The sequence below is a fragment of the Dryas octopetala genome, chromosome 7 (genome assembly GCF_963921425.1).
Source record: "Dryas octopetala chromosome 7, drDryOcto1.1, whole genome shotgun sequence".
NCBI classification, from domain to species: domain Eukaryota; kingdom Viridiplantae; phylum Streptophyta; class Magnoliopsida; order Rosales; family Rosaceae; genus Dryas; species Dryas octopetala.
In genome coordinates this window covers 16240007-16260191 of record NC_141372.1, presented here as the reverse complement: position 1 = coordinate 16260191, position 20185 = coordinate 16240007, and the positions used below count along the sequence as shown (strand labels likewise).

Here is a 20185-nt window from a genome sequence, read left to right as displayed (position 1 = left end):
CAAAAAACGCAGATCTCATTTGCTTCTTAATCTTTACCCTCTCTCTCCCGCACACTTTCTCCAATCAAAACCCAGCCGTTCGGCGGCAACGTTGGCAAAATCGGCCCCAAATATTCATGATGGCCATCCGCCTTCTCCGGCGGAGTTGCGACACCGACCACCCAAGACATCGTCCTCTCGACTCACTGATCGTCTGGGTGTCCTCCTTTAGTCCTAAAATTCAATCATGAAGGAGAATCAAAGGAGAACAGATCCAACCCCTTCGCCGGCGATCTGAGTTTTCTAGCGGCTTCGAGGTCTCTCTCGGGGATCAGGTATCAGGTCATGGTCACTACCGGATCATTACAGAGGTATAATTGCGTCCTCATAGAGAGATTGTCAATCTTGTCAATTACCTTGCAATGGCTTTCTGAAATTTGTGTATTTAAATTCTCTTACTTGTATGGATTTCAAAGGAATTGGTTTTTCTTGCTATGCCAGAAAATGTAATTGGTTTTTTCCCCGATTTGGGTTTTCACATATTGCAGCACAGAGTCTAGGAGGATGATCTGTTGGTATGTTTTTTTCTATCCTTAAACTGGATACATGTTGGTATGTATGGGTACAGTTTTGTATGCTGCCTTGATGCAGGAATATATGATATGTGCAACTATGTGTACCTGCATTACCTGTACTGTTACGTTCTCTGAATCTAATGTTATCAGGGAGATAAAAATTGTCTGAAGTTTTAGTTTTGTGTATGTTTGTTCTGGAGTTCAAGGCTAATCCCGCATCTTATTTTTCCTATTATTTGTGTAGAGAGCATATTTCCTATGGCCATGTGCTTGCTCTTCTCTAATCTGCTGATGTTGATGCTTTTTTCTATTGTTATTGAAAGACCAATTTTATATTTTAGTTCAAGGTTTTAATAGAAGAAAATGGTAGATTGGATCAGTGCATGTAATCAACCAATTCTTAGTAGGGCATTACAATTTCTGGCTTACTTTATTGGCTCCATTTCTGATTGGTTATTTCTTAAATAATAAATTTGCATTAAAGATTTCTTTCCCATCTAAGCATTGTAGTATTTTACAATGGTTAGATACGTGTTTTTGGGTCCTGTACTCGGGTATTGTAGATCACTGCAAGTAGTGAAAACTACATGCTATACGACCTTACATATAATTGCTTAAATGGTTTTTGTACCTTTGTGCTTGATACAAAAACATGCCACTGGACCTCTTCTTTTATTCTGTGATAGCATGACATGTTATCGACCTATTTGAATTGCATACGTGGTTCAATTTTAATTCATATTTTGAAGCATTATGTATAGCATCATCTATTAACTCATCAAAATATGTTCAGATATTCAATGCGGGATTGTTTCAAACTGCAACTGAGCATAAGGAACAGATTCATGGTAATTCATTTATTTTAATCTCTGAGAGTTCAACAATTGACCTCCACACCTCTAGGTTTCATGAAATGCAGAGCTCCTGTCTTAATGCTCCCTCTATGTTTGTCAGGTCATGTTTCTTTACAAGATTTAACATTTTTTTTTTGAAGTAAATGATTATATGTGATACTGAATTTATTCTTATGAGATTGTTACAAGAATGCTGCAAAAACATTCTATGATGAATTGTGATGGAGATATGGTATCAGCTGCACTGGTCAAATTCATGACTAAAAATTGGAGTAAGAGAGGTAGAGAAGAGAAAACGAAGGCCCTTCATCTGAGTTTTTGCTAAGAAATGGGAAGGTCACTAGTAATTCAGACTTTATGCATGGACTTGGCAGCCGCTTTTGACTTTAACAACTAGAGACTAAATCTATTCCATGATTAAAAATTTTGGGCATGGGTGTTCAGACAATATATGAGCATGAAATTCTTCCAGGGCACAATATATTCAAGTCTCCCACTTTAGCAAGTATATGCATGCTTACCACTTTTCTTTAGCAAGTATTTAGCATGCTTACCACTTTTCTTTTCTCTGTTTTTCAGAATTATTGACCAGCATGACAAACTGAGGAAAAGAAGCACAGAAGCTTATACCACCGAGATAAGTACTACTCTTTTATCCTTCTGTCTGGTATAACCTAAGTATCATATAGCAGATAACATTGAGAAGTTAAATCACACATTAATATTCCGATTTCTTTAGTAAATGTCACACAGTACTTTTTTACTTGTTTTGTTGCCATTTTCAGCAGTTATAATTGAATAATCATGTATCTTGTGCTATCTTATGTATTTCTTTGCTATCTCATGAAGTTTTTGAATTGGGATCTAAAAGGCTCTATTATTGAAAACAAACTAATGAATGCAGATTGGGTTGGTAGTTCTGTTCGCTCACTGTATATCTTCATGTTAAAATTGTGTGAAGAAGCAACCTTGCCTCCAGACCTATTGCAGAGGCAGAGTATCTTGCCATTGTGTGGTCTGCAACGTCTCAGCAATCAACACATGAAGATTGACTAGTATTTCATACCAAGTGTGTTCAAGCTAGTTGCTGATATTTTCCAAACCACTTCCAAAGGTCCCATTATGTTCTCCAAGGATCAAAATTGGTCTCTGAAACTCTCCGTGCTTTTGGAACATGTATTTGAACAAATATTGATTAGTTAAATGAATGGATAAAATTTTTTATGAATGGATGGATTTTTGTTGAATGGATGGATTTTTATGAGAGAATGGAATATAAATAACATTTATAACATCCAAATCCCATTAAAAATTGACATGTATAATCTTGTTTATTTATATCAGTTTCAGGAGGTTTTATACATCGAAAAAACTTGATTACGATTTCCAATCTTGTTTTGGATATCAGTTGGGCTGAAAAAACAAATGGCATTTGCTTTGTTCTTTTGACAATTCATCCATTGCGTTTGATCTATTTAAATGATTTTAAACGATTCGACAGGCTATGTAACAATATGACTGCTTAGGATCCCAATTTTACCAGCATTATTCAATGATTAAAAAACAGAAAAAGATTTTGGTTAATACATAAAGGGGCAGCAAAATACAAGCATGTGTATTGGCACTTTTGGGTACTTGATATTCAACAAATTTTACCCAACTCAAGAATGCCTAAACATTTTGATACAATATTGATGCATTGTCAATTCTTTAGAGCCTGATGTGCAATTGCTATATCAAAGTAATCGTTTGGCACCCCTGTTTGACAATCATAGTTGGACACGCAATCACGATCTATAGCATGTGTCCAACTCAACTTAAACTTACGGTCTAAATGTATAAATATGGGTGGTTTGGGTTTTGGTCAAATTAGAAACTTAAACTTAAACCTGATATCCTATATCCTAAACCCTATATACTTATTATTAGGGTATAGGGTCATTTTATTGGGTTTAGGGTATACACTTTACCCTATATACATTATACTTATTAATTATTATAGTTCTAGGGTATAGTACTGTATAGTGTATATGGTATATATGAATTAAAAATGTAAAACACATGTAAATGTGTAATGTATATAGTTTTAGACTTTTAGTATAAGGTTTTTAATTAAACTTGTTAATACTTAATACCCAAAAAAATTTGATCTAAAAAAAACCCCCTACAAAATTTAAAATTCAAAAAACTAAAACTGAAAATCACTAAAACAAAAAAATTAAAACACAAAATATTGAAATTGAAACCAAAATTCCATCCTCACCCAAAATATAAAATTAACCCACCCAAGTTGAAAAAAAAAAATGAACCTCTGGCGCGTCTCCAGACTTGTCAAATACTGTAATTTTGAATTGCATGTCAAAACCTGATTGTTAAACAGGAACTTGTATTTATTAGTCTGAGAATGTAATTACCCTTTCGTCTATACACAGTTGCAGTGCGAAACGTTTTTTGGCCCAGTGATGAAGTTATCATTTTCTTGAGATTTGGTTCAAGAAAATGGTAACTTACAATTCATTGAAAAAAGTTACTATTTCTTGAGAAAAAAATCAAGAAAATGGTAAGTTTGGTCACGCTGGGGCTGGATTACCACTTTCTTGAACGAAGTTACCATTTTCTTGATCGATCGATCAAGAAAGTGGTAACGTGTTTTGCTTGACTGATTATGTTACCATTTTCTTGATATTTGGTTCAAGAAAATGGCAACTTCGATCAAGAATGTGGTAACTTAGCATTTCTTAAGAAAATGTTACCATTTCTTGAGGAAAAAAATCAAGAAAATTGTAACTTTGGTCAAGATTGGCCTTAGTTACCACATTCTTGAACCAAGTTACCATTTTCTTGATCGAACGATCAAGAAAGTGGTAACGTGTTTTGCTTGGCTGATTTAGTTACCATTTTCTTGAGGATTGGTTTAAGAAAATGGTAACTTACCATTTCTTGAGAAAAAGTTACCATTTGTTAAGGAAAAAAATCAAGAAAATGGTAACTTTGGTCAAGCTTGGGCTTGGTTACCACTTTCTTGATCCAAGTTACCATTTTCTTGATCGAACGATCAAGAAAATGGTAACGTTTTTTGCCCCACTGATTTGGTTACCATTTTCTTGAGGATTGGTTCAAGAAAATGGTAACTTAGATCAAGAAAATGGTAACTTACCATTTCTTGAGGAAAAAAATCAAGAAAATGGTAACTTTGGTCAAAATTGGGCTTGGTTACCACATTCTTGAACCAAGTTACCATTTTCTTGATCGAACGATCAAGAAAGTGGTAACGTTTTTTGCCCCTCATTTGGTTACCATTTTCTTGATGTTTGGTTCAAGAAAATGGTAACTTGGATCAAGAAAATGGTAACTTACCATTTCTTGATCTAAAGTTACCATTTCTTGAGGAAAAAAATCAAGAAAATGGTAAGTTTGGTCAAGCTTGGGCTGGGTTACCACCTTCTTGAACCAAGTTACCATTTTCTTGATCGATTGATCAAGAAAGTAGTAACGTGTTTTGCTTGGCTGATTTGGTTACCATTTTCTTGATGTTTGGTTTAAGAAAATGGTAACTTCGATCAAGAATGTGGTAACTTACCATTTCTTGAGAAAATGTTACCATTTCTTGAGGAAAAAAATCAAGAAAATTGTAACTTTGGTCAAGATTGGCCTTAGTTACCACATTCTTGAACCAAGTTACTATTTTCTTGATCGAACGATCAAGAATTTGGTAACGTGTTTTGCTTGACTGATTTGGTTACCATTTTCTTGATGGTTGGTTCAAGAAAATGGTAACTTTGATCAAGAATGTGGTAACTTACCATTTCTTGAGCTAATATTACCATTTCTTGAGAAAAAAATCAAGAAAATGGTAAGTTTGGTCAAGATATAATTTTGTGATTGCATGTTCAAACCTGATTGGCAAACAGGAGCTTGTATTTAATACTCGGAGAATGCAATTGCACTTTCGTCTGTATACAGTTGCCTGTGTACGTGGTTACCACATTCTTGATGTGAAGTTACCATTTTCTTGAATTTAAGATCAAGAAAGTGGTAACTTGGGTTTTAGGCAGTTTTGTGAAGTTACCACTTTTTTGATGCATGCCTCAAGAAAGTGGTAACTCTTAGTCAAGATTGGGTAAGTTACCAAATCTTGACTGAGTTACCACTTTCTTGAGGGATGCATCAAAAAAATGGTAAAACCAAAATCACACAGAATTTCCGCTCATTTCACTCTCCATTCAAAATAAATAACTTAGCCTCACCCAGACTCTCTCTCGCCGCCCTCGCCCTCTCAGTCTCTCACTTTCTCACTGAATCCTCGCCCTCTCAGTCTCTCACTCTCTCACTGAATCCTCGCCCTCTCGCCACCCTCGATCTCGCCATCCTCTCACCGAAAACTCAGAAACCCATCCCAGAAAGATCAGACTCTCTCTCGCCGTCCTGGCACTCTCGTTCAATCCTTGATGTCGCCACCCTTTCGCCATCCTCCCATCAAAAACCAGAAAACTCAGAAACCTATCCTAGCACGTCCATCGCCCATCATACCAGAAAACTCAGACCCTCTCTCACTGAGTTTCGAAACCTAGAAACCCAGAAAACTCACTCAGACTCTCTCTCTCACCGAGTTTCGATCTCTCAGAAACTATAAAACTCCGACTCTGTCTCTCTCACCCAGGTTAGGGCTTCGATTTGTTTACATTTGATTTTGTAGTTTTATTCATATGTCAAACTCTCTATCTCTTTCATGAATTTAATATTTGGATTTTGAACTAATTTATGCAGGCTCAGAAACAGGCACTTGCAGCAATTTAACCTGAAGTTAAGACACGTTGAATGACAAATATTTCTGAGCAGGGATGACCTGTGTTTATGCAGGTTGAATTATGTGATTTGTCAACTTCAATCCCAAATCCCTTTTATCCCTGTGCACCACTGACATCTGGGAAGTAGAGTATGAAAACAAATTGGCACTGCTAAATCAAAAGGAGAATCGGTATATTCATTTTTCTAAGGTTCTCCTTTGTGTGTTTGTTTTTGTTAGGAATAAATTTGACTATGACTATGCACAGGGACAATTACATGCATTAGTTTTATTAAAGAGTGGACAGTTGAGGAATATATGAAGGATTATCACAGTGCACACCTTTATTTCTTTACGATTGATTCTGAATATCATCTTTTCTTTGACCTCTGATATATGAAGGATTACGACCTTTCCAATTAATTGATTGCTTACTATTTTTTCGTGTGGCAATAAGAGTTTTTTCATTTGTAGTGAATAGTTATAGCTTTCCCTTTTTTTCTTTTTAATTTGTGCAAGGAAAAAGAAAAGTGGGGTTTGTTTTTATGCTCTTTTTCTTTTCAAAATCTTGGAAAAGGGGGGGGGGGGGGGGGAGGAGTAAGTAAGTGGGGCTGATTTGTCAGGCTATTTTATTTTCCATGAAGGTTTAAAATTAGATATACTTTACCATGATGAGGTTCCGTTGAAATTATTCAGAAACTTGATCAGGTGGAGAGCAATATTCCTAAATAACTGGAAGGTATGAGATCATGCGTAGGATGGGTTTGTTGAGCACCCTTGTAGGTTGGGTCTACAATTCATATGATGACATCCATAAACTGGAAATGCATGCACTGTTTAGCTTTTCCACTTTTTTTTGGGTGTCAATATTCATTAACTAAACTTTGCACTAGTTGAAAGACAGTATTGCTTTAGAGAGAACAAATTGAAAGTTTTACTTTTAACTTAACTTTAAAGCCCATGGTACATTTTGAAGCCATGGTAGACAGTCAAGTGAGATGTATATGTTCGTATTGAAATTATCCTGTTAATATATTGTTTCGACCTAATCTTTTTACGTAAAAAGTAATCTTGTTTTGACTAAATGTTTTTACTTTTATGCATCTCTTAATCAAAATTTGTAAACTATATTACTTTTTTGCTCTATGGAAATACACGCAGTACTTTTGATCCTCACATCTTAATTACATTGTAGATTCCCTTCCTCTGAAAAAGCTTCTAAACGAAGAAACTCTTAAGTGGTTTCAGCTAAAGGCCCACTGAGCATACCGGGGGATTACTCACGAAAGCCCCCAGTAGGAGGTAATTTACTACTGATTATAGTATTCAATATTTAGTTTCTTTTTTTGTCCTACTAAAGCTAGAATTTAGTCTTAGTATAACCCTTTTTTATTTTTATTTTTATTTTTTTGAAAAACAAAAGTAAATACCAAGTCCAAAAAGAGAAATTAAAAGCAACAAAATATATGTCCAAGAAGTGTCTATGTTGTACTTAAAAAAAAAAAAAAAAAAAAAAAAGAACTATCAAATGCAATCAAGAACCACGCTTGCTTTGTGATTGTGGACTTGAAAAGAGAGATTTAGATTTAGATTAAATGAAGTGACTTTATATAATATATATTTGATTCTTATTAACTACAACTTCACATTCTTATCAATATATATTACCTATGTTAACTTCTACAATTTAATTAAAATCTAGGTTATCACAGATATGTGTATATAATTTATATGTATAATAATCTACATCACGTGGTCGCATTTTAGCTTATGATTTTATGAACTCGTTACGTGCTGTTTTTCTGAGTTTGTTTTGTTGGTGCCATTGAATAATACAGTTATGAGTGCAATGCATATGCTTGAACTGAATATTGAAACAAATATGTTTGTCAAGGAAAATTCCCCTAGCTTCTATTCTTGCATCTTCTATTTAAGGAACAAGTAATTTATGTTAATGGGTTGTTTGTGTTTAATTTTGGGGGTTGAAGATGTGAGCACAAATTGCAAGACTCACAAGGTGGTTGTGCAGGGTGAGAAGGTTGATCCCATTAAGGTGCTTGAGCTTTTCATTTCAGAATGGGTTTTTTTTCTCCATCATTTTTGTAATTATTTCTGTATTTTTTGTTTTTTAATTTGTTGGGTAGAATAAATTGGCTACTCAGGACGGGCTTTTGGGTTAAATCATCCTTCATAGTTGTGGCTTAATTAATGGGTTAAGTCATGAGGGGCTTTTGTTTTTTGGGTTAAATCATCCTCCATGATTGTGGCTTCTGTTCAATGAAATTATGAGTAATTTGTTGTGGGTTCCTTTTGAGAATCTGAAATCGATGATGATAGCATGAGGTTGGTATGGTCTTGACGTTTTCCCATTTAATTTGAGGATTTGGCTTAAGATTGTTATTGGGGTATGAGTTCATGTGGATAGTTTTGATAATTGTTCGATTTCAAGGTATAGATATATTTAGGGATTTCAGAATTTGGGTTAAAATTACTCTTGACGTTTCCCATTGAGTTTGACAATTTGGCTTCAAATTGGTTCGATTGAGTGAGTTGGGTAGAATTTGGTAAGGTTTACAATTATGGGTGGTATTTTGTCTGAATAATTGGCTTGAAACTGGAATTTCAATTTTTTTTTTTTATTGTTAGTTGTGCAAAATGTTATTTGGTTGCATGTCAAAACATGATTGGCAAACAGTAGATTGCATTGACTGATCTGAGTGGGGCTGCCTTTTCTATTCCTCTCCAATGTGGGATTGATGTAACTTGACCTAATGGACCAAGGCCATACTCACTTAAGCCCAATACACATAACAGCAGCCCCTTGCGCCAATTCACTTAAGCCCTTCTCCTTCAGCCCATGCGCCAATTGCATGGCCTATCACCTAAGTCCATGCGCCAGCCCCTAGGGTTCCACTTAAGCCCATGCCGCACCCTCCTTAGGGTTTCACGCCTAGCCCAAGCCCAATCCCTTGGCTGAAATTCATCTCATCCATTTGTGCTTTGGCCCAATGTCTTCCAGAAGCTTCTAGAACCTTTGACTTGTTGACTTTGACTTTTGACCACTTCTCCTTGTCCACCTAGGAATCCTTGTTGACTTAGGATTTCTATCGCACTTGAAATTTCACAATTACCATTTTGCCCCTCATGATTCCTATCTTCATTAGGACTCCATTTCCTACTTGGATTAGGTTTCCTAGTTGAAACAGGATTTCTTGCTCCAACTAGGATTTCTCATTTCTGGCTTCTGATCATCATGATTCCTTCTTATTCAAGCTTGATCTTTCCTTGTGAGACTAGGAATCCTAGTTTGACTGGGATTCGGCATTTCCTGGTGTGACCAGGATTTCTCCACTTTTCCTAGTTTGACTAGGAAACGTCTAAAAATGGCTATTTCGGCTCCTTTTCTCTTCTTTGCTCATTTTATCCTATAAAAACAAAAACAAACTAACAACACATAAGATATCGATTTCTTGCACTCTGAGTTAGGGAGTTAGTATCATAAAATAGTGTAAAATGAGCACTCAACAATGAGCCTCAGTGTCGTCTGGAACACTTTTACGTCCCATAATAAACAATTATTATGTAGAGCTATTATTTATTTTTAATGTGAAATTAATTTACATTGTAACTGTTCCTGAATGTAAATGCTTGATTCTGACATTGCTTGTTTATTAAGTAAAAACTATTACAAGGACCAATTAAATTTATAGTCTTTACGAAACTAGACAAACTCACATCTCCACAATCTAGCTAAGTACATGTAGGGAATCAAATTGTAAAGGAAATGAGACAAAAGGATTCCGCCAAAATATGTTAGTATGACACACTTACTGTCTAAATGTACAAACATGGGTGGTTTGGGTTTTGGTGAAATTAGAAACTTAGACTTAAATTATAGCCCACCCAAGTATGATACAATGTTATGCAATGTCAATCCATTATAGCCCGATGTGCAATTGCTATATTAAAGTATTCTTTTGACACCCCTGTTTGACAATCATAGTTGGACATGCAATCCTAAACCCTAAACCCTCAACCCTAATACCACTACTACAAATACGCCCCTTATATATATCAGTGAATAACTGATGTCTATTCATGTTTTATGGCGATGTCTAGGCAGGCGATATCTAATGTACCTTGTTAAGATATCGTTTTGACACTGATATCCATTTTGAGGTTAGACATCTTTTTTATTTTAATTCTAATATCTAATAGGCCCTTTAGATATCAGTTCTCCAATTTTCTAGTGAATTAAAATTCTGAATATGATATTAAAGATAGGAAACACATCGTTAATTACTATGGAAATGATCTAAATTCTTATTTAGACATCAGTTCTGTTATATTTATCGATATGGTAAACCCATTAAATGTATTTTTGTATGCTTTCTACATCATATTTAATGTGATTTTGGATATGTAAACTACCTTAGATATCGTTTTATGCGCCCAGAACTGATCTACATGCTATGTTACATATTGAGTTTTTTCTATTATAAGATGTTTGAATGTATCTAAATTAAAACATCTGTATTTAATCTATAACTGATATAATATTGAGTTTTTTCTATTATAAGATGTTTGAATGTATCTAAAACATCTGTATTTAATCTATAACTGATATAAAAGACAATGTTGGACATCAAGTTTTCTATATTTATTGATATGGTAATGTTACTTATATATTGGTTGTTTTTGATAAACTAATATGCATGCTATTTTATATATCTGTGTGTAAATAAACTGATATGAAATTTGTACGATAATATCACTGTCATTATCCAATTTGTACTACAATCCTGATATAAAAGAAACTGACATTCAAGCCTGAAATTGGTGCAATCTCAATCCATTCCATTACCATTAATTCCAACATCCAATACAAGTATTTCAAGACCTTCCGAAAAAAAATTACACATTGCACCAAAATATAGAGCATATATCTATAATTAATTACCCCATCCCATCCTAGTATCTAAATTAAGGTAGCCTCCCTTTACAAAAACCAATAATCAGCGCATGCATTTACACAAAAATAGGTGCATGATTCACCGCTTCTAAAGGCTGCCTTCATTTACAAAATATTAATTGGCAGCACTTGTTGCCTTCCTTCACAAAAAAATGCGAACACCTGTTATAATTCAGCTTCATTCACAAAAGAAAACCTCTACTGTTATGTCAGACATGAAACAAACTCAAAGATTTGCAATTTAACAGTCAAACTCAAATAAAGAATAAAAATAAAAATCTCCAACAGTCAACAGGAATACATGCCAAACAAGATGCAAATGGTTTTGGGACTTCTTATGATTCATCCTTATTCAATTTCCCAACGCAAAGACATGCAAACATATCACAGCCACCATAACCCACTGGTTTTGTGAAAAAGGAAATTGTGAGTGATGCAACTAATAATACCAGATAAACTTGTCAATAAGCTCTAAGCAACTGAAAAACTAGGAAAACAATGGATGAATGGATGAATCCAATGTAAGTTATTATATAGTAACAGGGCATGAACTAAGTAGTCCAATAAAAACAATCAATCATAACCTTGTTGATCATTTACTGAATTTGATCAACAACCATTTCAACAAGTTAGCTAAGAAGCAATGTATATGGTCTGATATCACACTGCTCATCATTAATTACTTCTAAATATGTACTTTGCAAGCTCAGCTACATAAAGTAACAAATGGACATATGTCGCTTACAAAATATAATTTACTCCAAAAGAAAACAAAAAAAAAAAATTATGAAACACACTACCTCATCAAAACCATGACCAATATAGGCAAGCTCTATTTATTCTTCCATGAATCTCTCCAACCCCTTTTTTTTTTTCTCTAATTTAATAGCTTCAATTAACACATGTAGATCTTCTGTTTTCCTACAATGCTATGTTGTTCTTTTTCTTGTTTTTTTTTTTTTTTTCTTTTTCATCTAACCCGCTCCAATGTCCAATCTCAAACAGAGGAATCAAAATGTATTTTCAATTTCTGTAATATATGGCATGAAGTGTTAAAGGGAAAAGAAGATGAGTGAAGCTAATGAATAAAAGGAAAAATAAAGGTAGATAAAGAAAGTGCAATCATCCAGTTTTGCTTGGCTGAAAAGGTTGGGAACTTGGAGATAATGTTTAATGCTCAGAGAATAAAAAGTAGATCAAAAGACAGGGTTGAGTGAGTAAAGAACTAAAGACATTGCTATTTCTTGATTTTATTCTTTTAATTATAAGTTAACAGTCAAATGATAGTTGTTAACAAAGTTAAAGTAGTTATTAAGAAGAGGGACATGTGTCAAAAAATTAGCTTAGGGGACATGAAAAATGGAGACAGCAGATCTTTGCTCCACAAACATTATATCCACAAACCATTTAAACAAGCGGTACAGAAAAATAACTAATAAATTTCTATAACACTGAATTAACGACATTATTAATCAAGCTTATAGTTTAAATATTGCTAGGTGACTATAACTATTGCAGCTTAATTATATACTACAATATCAGTTGTTTGTGTAGTTTAACTATTGCTCTCAAACCACAATGCTTTCAATGTTTTTTATTGATTGCATTCAAACTCAACAGAGTATCACCCAATCCTACACTACAAGAAACATGCCAACAAACAAATTTTCTCTAGCAATTTGTTGTGGTAACTACTTAAATAAAGCATGCATTAGGCATAAGGCATAGCATATGATTTGGAAAAATACCTAATCAATTTAGAATTCATGTTCCTGCAATCTTTCAATTCCTTTATGATACTATCCTGCACTTGAAAATATGCACATTAAGAACTGATTGAGGTTTCTAAACGGTGATATGAAACTTTTCTTTTCATCAAAAATATATGGTGTAAATATAACTGACATAAATTAGGACTGTTGTAAATATAACCTGTGTTAATCAGTGGACAACTTTTGTAGGCATTGCAGTAATGACTCCTCATTCTGTTACATTTGGTTCATCAATAAAGAAAACTCATAAGCCTAAATTTCCAGATCCATAGACAGATATTAGAACAAAAAAGGAACAAGACATGCTAAAAGGTGAAAGTAAAATTGGCTTATAAATGACAGCAAAACTCATACACCGCTTACCCCTGCCAACTATATCTACTATAAGTCTATAACACATCATCCCTAGATAACCCCCTCCCCCACGAGATATTAAATAAATATTGTAAAAGACATGAGAATCTTGGCTTCACCTAAATGACACAACCAGGAAAAAAAAATTACTTTGAGCCAAGTATGAAGTTTTCCTATTATTAGACTAACCCTTACCAAAAAAAAAAAACTAAAAGATTATGACAAGATAGGAAGCTAATTTAATTCATGGCAAGCAGAAATCTTGACAACAACAGCTGGTAATAGCAATAAAAATACCGGTACTAATTTATAACCAACCAAAAGAAATCATACAATGCCATGAAGTCGATCAATATTTACCAATGAAAACAGTACTCTAAATCCAAGAAAATTAAATAGAAAGAAAAGGTGTAACAAACCTTTAATTTGTGGAGGATGACAATCATGACATCAATTCCTTACAGACTAGTGAACATGGAAATCTACCTGTTTAAAGTCACCACTATGCTCATCTGTGTGTGTAAAGAAAATGCATAACGCCTTGACAGTAGAACCATAACCAAGAAAGAGAAGTCACTTGGGAAATGATTAATATTGTTAATTATTGATAAGAATGCTTTAATTCTTACATGATATTTGGTCGGTTAATTAAGAAACCTTTCATAATCTTCAAACTGTTATAAAGATTCATGTAATAAGAGAGGTCAACTAAGACCTATAGTAATTCGGGACAAAACAACTGACTGGATGGGAGATAAGCTAAATAACTCAATTAACGACTAATATAAACAATAATATATAATAAACTTAATAAGCATTGAAATTAGATTCACCTTGAAGTTCACACCTATTTCTCATAAAGGCTTTATAATCATAAAAAAAAAAAAAAAAAAAAAATGGACCAAGTCAATTTTCAATTGATTGATTGAAAGTATAGTATATATTGCTGCAGTTACTATGTCTTACATATGCTTCTACTTATTTCATGAAAGAAAATGAATTTGTGAATTTGAGCTAATTATGGATTTAGAGTTTATATTGCTGTGTTAATAACTTTGGGAACTATTGAACACTAGATTTTAGTTGTAATTAATAATGGGTATGACCTAAAGGTCATAATCTCGTTCGAATTGTGATGAAAGCATAAAGGGCAGTCAAATTAAGTAAGATATCTCACGGAAGGCAACAAACATGGCACAAAGCATTCAAGCATTTAGTCATCTCAGATACATTGAATTGAGTACATGAAAGAAGAGTAATGTACACATCCCTAGCTATAGTGTTCCAGTTATCTTCAATGGGACGACATTAACTTCCAGTGTCCTTGTCTCCCGTTAGTACGGAGATTTGATTTGAGGGGATTGGTATTTCGTTGGACATCGAATTGTAGATGCGTACCTTCAAATAAGATAAGGACACTGTTACAACCAAAAATTCGAAAACAATAATTTATTGGTAATTGAAGTGCATGCTTAGTCTACCTAGCTATATGCGAATATAATTAGTGAACAAATAATTTCACACAATGACCATGGAAACAATGGCATTAATATTTAAGGTCATATAAAGTTCTATGTGGCTTTATGTTCATGTGCAAAAAAAAATATCAGTTGGCAAGACACAGGCCTTCTAGGTAAATTAATGAGCATAACAGTTGAACAAAATAGGTTTTGCAAAATTTAACTTCATAGTTGGCAGTTCATTCGTAATTGTCAAACAGTAGGTCCTTTCTGCCATTTTAATATTGCAATTGCATTTCTATCCTAACAAAATTGTAACCTTCAATCAAGACTTCAGACAACACCATCGCAAATGAGCTAACCCAACAAAAATGATATTCACAGGGTTTCATGTATGTGCATAAGTGATCCCACAAGACAATCAAGCAATACCACAAGAGCACAAGACAATCAACCAATACCACAAGCCCACAAGACAATCAGCGAATAGCACAAGACCATTACCTTGAAATGTTGATTGCAGAAGGCAGAACAGAGGATGACCACGACGACGGAAAAGGAGGGCGAGGGATGAGGTACGCTTCAGTGTGGGTGAAGATGCCTGCCAACTTTGGGCGCTGAGAAGACGACAACGGCAAAGGAGGAAGCTGAAGAGAGAGTGCGCGCGAAGAGAGAGAGTGGGAGGGAGAGTGCGCGCGAAGAGAGTGTCTGTGGTACGTTGAAGTTGTTTGAAAACTTCAGAAATTGAAAGATAGGGAGAGAGAAAGACAGAGGAAGCTTATAAGCTAAGCCAAAGGGTTGCCTGCTGTCACATGTGCGTTGCACATGTCTTTTTTTTTAGATATTTAGCTGTTAACCTCTAAATCTCTGTTACACAGGTTAGCTTTTTCTTGTTTTGAAAAATAGCACACTCGTCCCCCAAGTCCCATCGGAGCAGATTTGACTCACCCTGAGAATGGAGAAGCTTCCAGCCCCTCCATTGCTGCTGTAAAATTCTTTACCACCAAGAACTTCTTTCCGCAATGTAAGTTGAGACCTTGTTGCTAATGGATGTTTGTACTATTGTAGGTAGTAGCTTCCCAGGATTGGTCTGAAGTGACCAAATATGTTGGATTAGTTTGTGCTGAAGCTCAAAGACAGGAACTCATTCAAGATTTATATAAAACATGGGAAGACCCTGTTCGTGGCACAGTCAGTGGTGGCATGATAAGGTATGAGAACTCTAGAATCACTTCTTTTGAACTTTCTCAAATAGTCAGTACTTCATTGGTTCAGTCCCATTTGCTTGTACCAACCTTCTCTTGCCCATAGGCAAGCACACCAATATTCCCCAAAGTCTAAACTCATACAGACCCTTCAATTTGTTCCCTCGATATTCTGCTTGCATATAATGCTACTCCCTGATGGAAATTGTTGCCATTTTATCTTTTTGTAAGGTGTTAATATTCTATCTCAATATCATATTCTATTTTGTCCAGGGATCTTCTGGTTTCGTGTAGGAAGGTAACAGGGCAGAAGCCACTAAGGATTATATTTTACAGGTACATGTTTGTATTCCTAGGTCAGTCTGTGCAACCAAAATTAACATTGGCACTGCATGTTTGTAAAAAATACTTGGGTTACCCTTCAACTAGGTTGCTCTGTTCTTATTTGAATGGCAAATATTTCTGATCAGGGATGGCGTAAGTGAAGGGCAATTTTATGAAGCCTTACTGTATGTGATTAATGCAATCCGAATGGTGATAATTGATTCATTTTTCTTCATTATCACTAGTATCAGAATGTTGGAGATAAAAAACGGAAATTTTTGTTGCAAGGAGCATCTACATGTCTTAACACAATCATGACTCCATTATCAAATCAACTACATGTCTTAAAGCAATCTTGGGAATCCATTATCAGTTTACCCCTCCCCTCTAGAAAATAGTTATTAAAGAAAGAAAAACAAGGATTCAACAATTCAACAAGAAGAATATAGTCTCAACTTTTCTTAAAGAAGAAAGTACCCTTCAGTTGTATGAGTGTTTTGCTCAACTTTTCTCACCCAGAGGTAATGTTGCTTTTTTCTTTTATTTATTTATAATTTTTGTATGAGTGTTTTATATGTTGAGGAGGAGCAGGTGTATTCTTTATTTTCTGTCCTGTTCAAACAATGGATACTGCAGGCAGAAATTTGTGGCTATCCATATGTTGTGCAATTACATTCATTCATGATGCAGCAAGCCTTCAGTTGTTCTTTTGATGATCCACCTTTTTTCTTTTGGATGTGAATGTATATTCAATGTAAAGGTGTTGTAGCTAGAGGATTATAGCTTAGTATATTGTTCTCTTTTTTTTTTTTTGTTCTCAATAATTTTTTGAAACTTAGCATGACTTCAATTTTGTACAAGTTATGGAAAAAAGAAACAGGGATACTAATGGTGAAAATGAATGTTTTTTATATTTTCTCTCAAAGGTGAAACTATGGGCTGCTCTCGAGCTATAAGGTATTTTTGAGATATTTCCATTACGAAACCTCAAGTCAGCAGTAGCTTAAGTGCATAATTTCACTCAGTTATTGATTTGCTGCTAATTATATTTGGCTACCCACTCATTTTTACCCTGGTCTCCTTAATTAATTCATTACAAGTATGCCCACAAGTTTATGACTCTGCTCCCCATTTGCTTGACCCTTTTTTTTTTTTTTTTTTTTTCATGAAGGACTCCTGGGTTAAGCAAACCAACATTCACATTTAAAGAAGTAAATCTGAAGGTGTTTGATCTGCAAGACAAGGTATTGTTGCAATTATGTTTCTGGATTAAGAAAATAATTGCTATGTTCTTTTCTTCCACTTCAAATTTCATTTATCCATATATTCAAATCTCAACCATGTTCTTTTCTTAATGATATGAAAAAAGTGATTCATAAATGCAGTTTTTTATTGTATGCAATTTGATAACAAAGTCATCTTTATTGAAGCATCCCAAATAATATTTTAGATATAATGTTTCAATACTTTAACTTTCTCATTTAATTTTTTCAATTTTAATCACAGCCTATTTTATGTCATCATTTCATCTAATTACAATATTATAACATTTTACCTTTTCATCCATTACAATATTTGTCCGCGGCATCAAATATTTTTTGTTTGCCTTTTCTTTGTGTTTGCTTGCTTGCCTTCTGTTTTTCTTCCTGGGTTTGGTTTGCTTGGTCGTCTGCATTGACCTGCAAGGTCGTCGAGCCTGTGAATTTGTTTTGGGGGTGGCATTGTTATCATATTCCCTCCACTTAATGCATGTGAATTTAAGCTTGCTAATTTTTTCCCTTTATGTTGGCAAAGATGGCAGTCTTTGATTTTCGTTATGGACTTGATTTCATTTCGTTTGCAACCCTTGAAAGGTTGGTTATGTCTAAGGCTGGTCTTGAAAGTAGGCAAATGAATGAGATAACTATATATCTCAGGCCGTTGAATATTTAGGACCCCAAAATTTTATAAATCCATTGTATATTATGTCTGCTTTTGGCAAGTTTTTACCTAAACAATAATGTTAATAAACACATAAACATGTTGTGAAATCATTTATTTTATCTTCAGGTTTCTTAAATAGTTGATGACATGCCCAAGAATAAGATGGTTTAATGGTGAATATTGACTATGTATAGATATAGCTACTTAGCTGGCTACAAACGACGCTTAATTGATTTTGAAAGCCAATTCATTAGGTTTCTCAATTCAATTGTCCAACGTAAAATGGACATGCAGTCATTTGGGCCACGACTTTAAGTCTCTTAAAATAGAGATTAGGCTTTCTGGTTTTCTTTTTTTCTTTGGTGAGGGGTGCTGTGGAAAAGTGGTTCCACTTTTTTGCCTTCTTATATAGATTATGATTTTAGTAGGTATCGATTCATGATTAAAACACTCTGATTAATCAAACACTTTGATTAAAATATTCTGATAATTTTGAATTAGTACATGATACTTCTGTATTGCTCAGTAAGTTAGAGGTTCTTCCTTTGTTTTCAAATTTGCATTTAAATACATTTTTACAAATCAGTTAATTTGTACTACTGTGCAAAATTGCTTTTGACTGCTGATCTTTATGCTTAATCTATTAATTAGTATAAGTTACCAATTATCATAACATTTTAACTTGCAAATGCAAAAAAAAAAAAAAAAAACATTTAAAAAAAAAGGTACAATTAGGATTGGTTTGGCTGCTTGGAACCTCAATTACATCCAGCTTTAGTATGCCCCAAATTTCATACACTTGTTCCACATTTTATACACTAGCTGCACATTTGCACATTTTATAGGCTTGATACAGATTATTATGCATTGGTTGAAAATTGGTTTTTTTTTTTTTTAGACTTTCTTTCCTTGCATTGGTATCAAATTCTGAAATGAAGTTCATTCTTATCTTACAGCTGCTTTAAATTGGTTAGAAATCTCATGTCCCCTTAAATGAAGTTCTGTTATATTTTTCAAATTTGTAGCCAAGCACAACAAAAGCCCCTCACAGAAGGCAGCCAGCAAGAACAACAGCCCCCCTGTCCCACAAAGCAATGAAGAGAAGAATACCCTAGCACGAGAGATTTAAAGCCCTCAAACATACTTCTTGGGGATGACATGAGGGCCAAGGTTGCTGACTTTGGTTTGGTTAATACATAAAGGGGTATTATTGCAGCTGGCATCAAAATACAAGCATGTGTATTGGCAAACTCTGTATTGGCACTTTTTGGTACATGATGTGTAAATGTGGATATGTTGTCAAAATATGTATTGACACTTTGGTAAATATTATGTTTGAATACACACGGATGTTTTCTTCAGTTATATGCCCTTATTAGCATATTGTGATACATGAACATTTGGAGTGAATATTATTGCAATGTCAATCTATTCCAGCCTGATGTGCAATTGCTATATCAAATTGGCAGTTTGACACCCCTGTTTGACAATCACATTTAGACATGCAATCTATTTATATTTTAAAACTTTTAGAATACATATGTTGTGGTTTACAAAACATAAGATTTTTTCTTGTCAATCTAAAGGATTTTTGAGTACCGATATTGACCTCCAATATATTGTCTAAGTTAATTTAGATCAATATACTTGATATAGTATATAGTGGGATGACTGGAAGTGCTTTGGCCATTTATTGGAGGCTTCCAATAAAATTTACCAATTTTCACCCTACAAAGTTGAAGTGGAAATCAAAAGTACCATTCCCTGCCCAAAAACTTAAAATTGAAACCAAATTTGCTTCCCCTCCCAAAAAATGTGTTTTTATGAAACTAAAATTCATTCCCCACCAAAATATTGAAATTGAAACCAAAATTTCTTCCCCGCCCAAAATTATTAAAATTAACCCACCCAAGTTGAGAAAAAAAAAAACACACTGTTATTATGTCATTTATTTTTACTTAGCGTGTATAGCCTTCACAAT

At 34.2% G+C, this 20185-nt stretch overlaps 2 long non-coding RNA genes across 3 annotated transcripts; both read left to right on the top strand.

Moving 5' to 3' along the window:
* On the top strand, positions 1–2636 carry LOC147280098 (uncharacterized). Of its 2 annotated transcripts, none has more exons than XR_015123462.1 (3): positions 1–350; positions 481–1508; positions 1988–2636. It is a non-coding gene; the product is annotated as an uncharacterized LOC147280098 (long non-coding RNA). The 2 variants fall into 2 exon arrangements; XR_015123461.1 differs by having other exon boundaries at positions 481–1689.
* Positions 2637–15649: 13013 nt separating this feature from the next.
* On the top strand, positions 15650–19592 carry LOC147280097 (uncharacterized). The gene is made up of 5 exons (XR_015123606.1): positions 15650–15739; positions 15821–15963; positions 16231–16293; positions 17453–17525; positions 19230–19592. It is a non-coding gene; the product is annotated as an uncharacterized LOC147280097 (long non-coding RNA).
* The last annotated feature ends 593 nt before the right edge of the window (positions 19593–20185 follow it).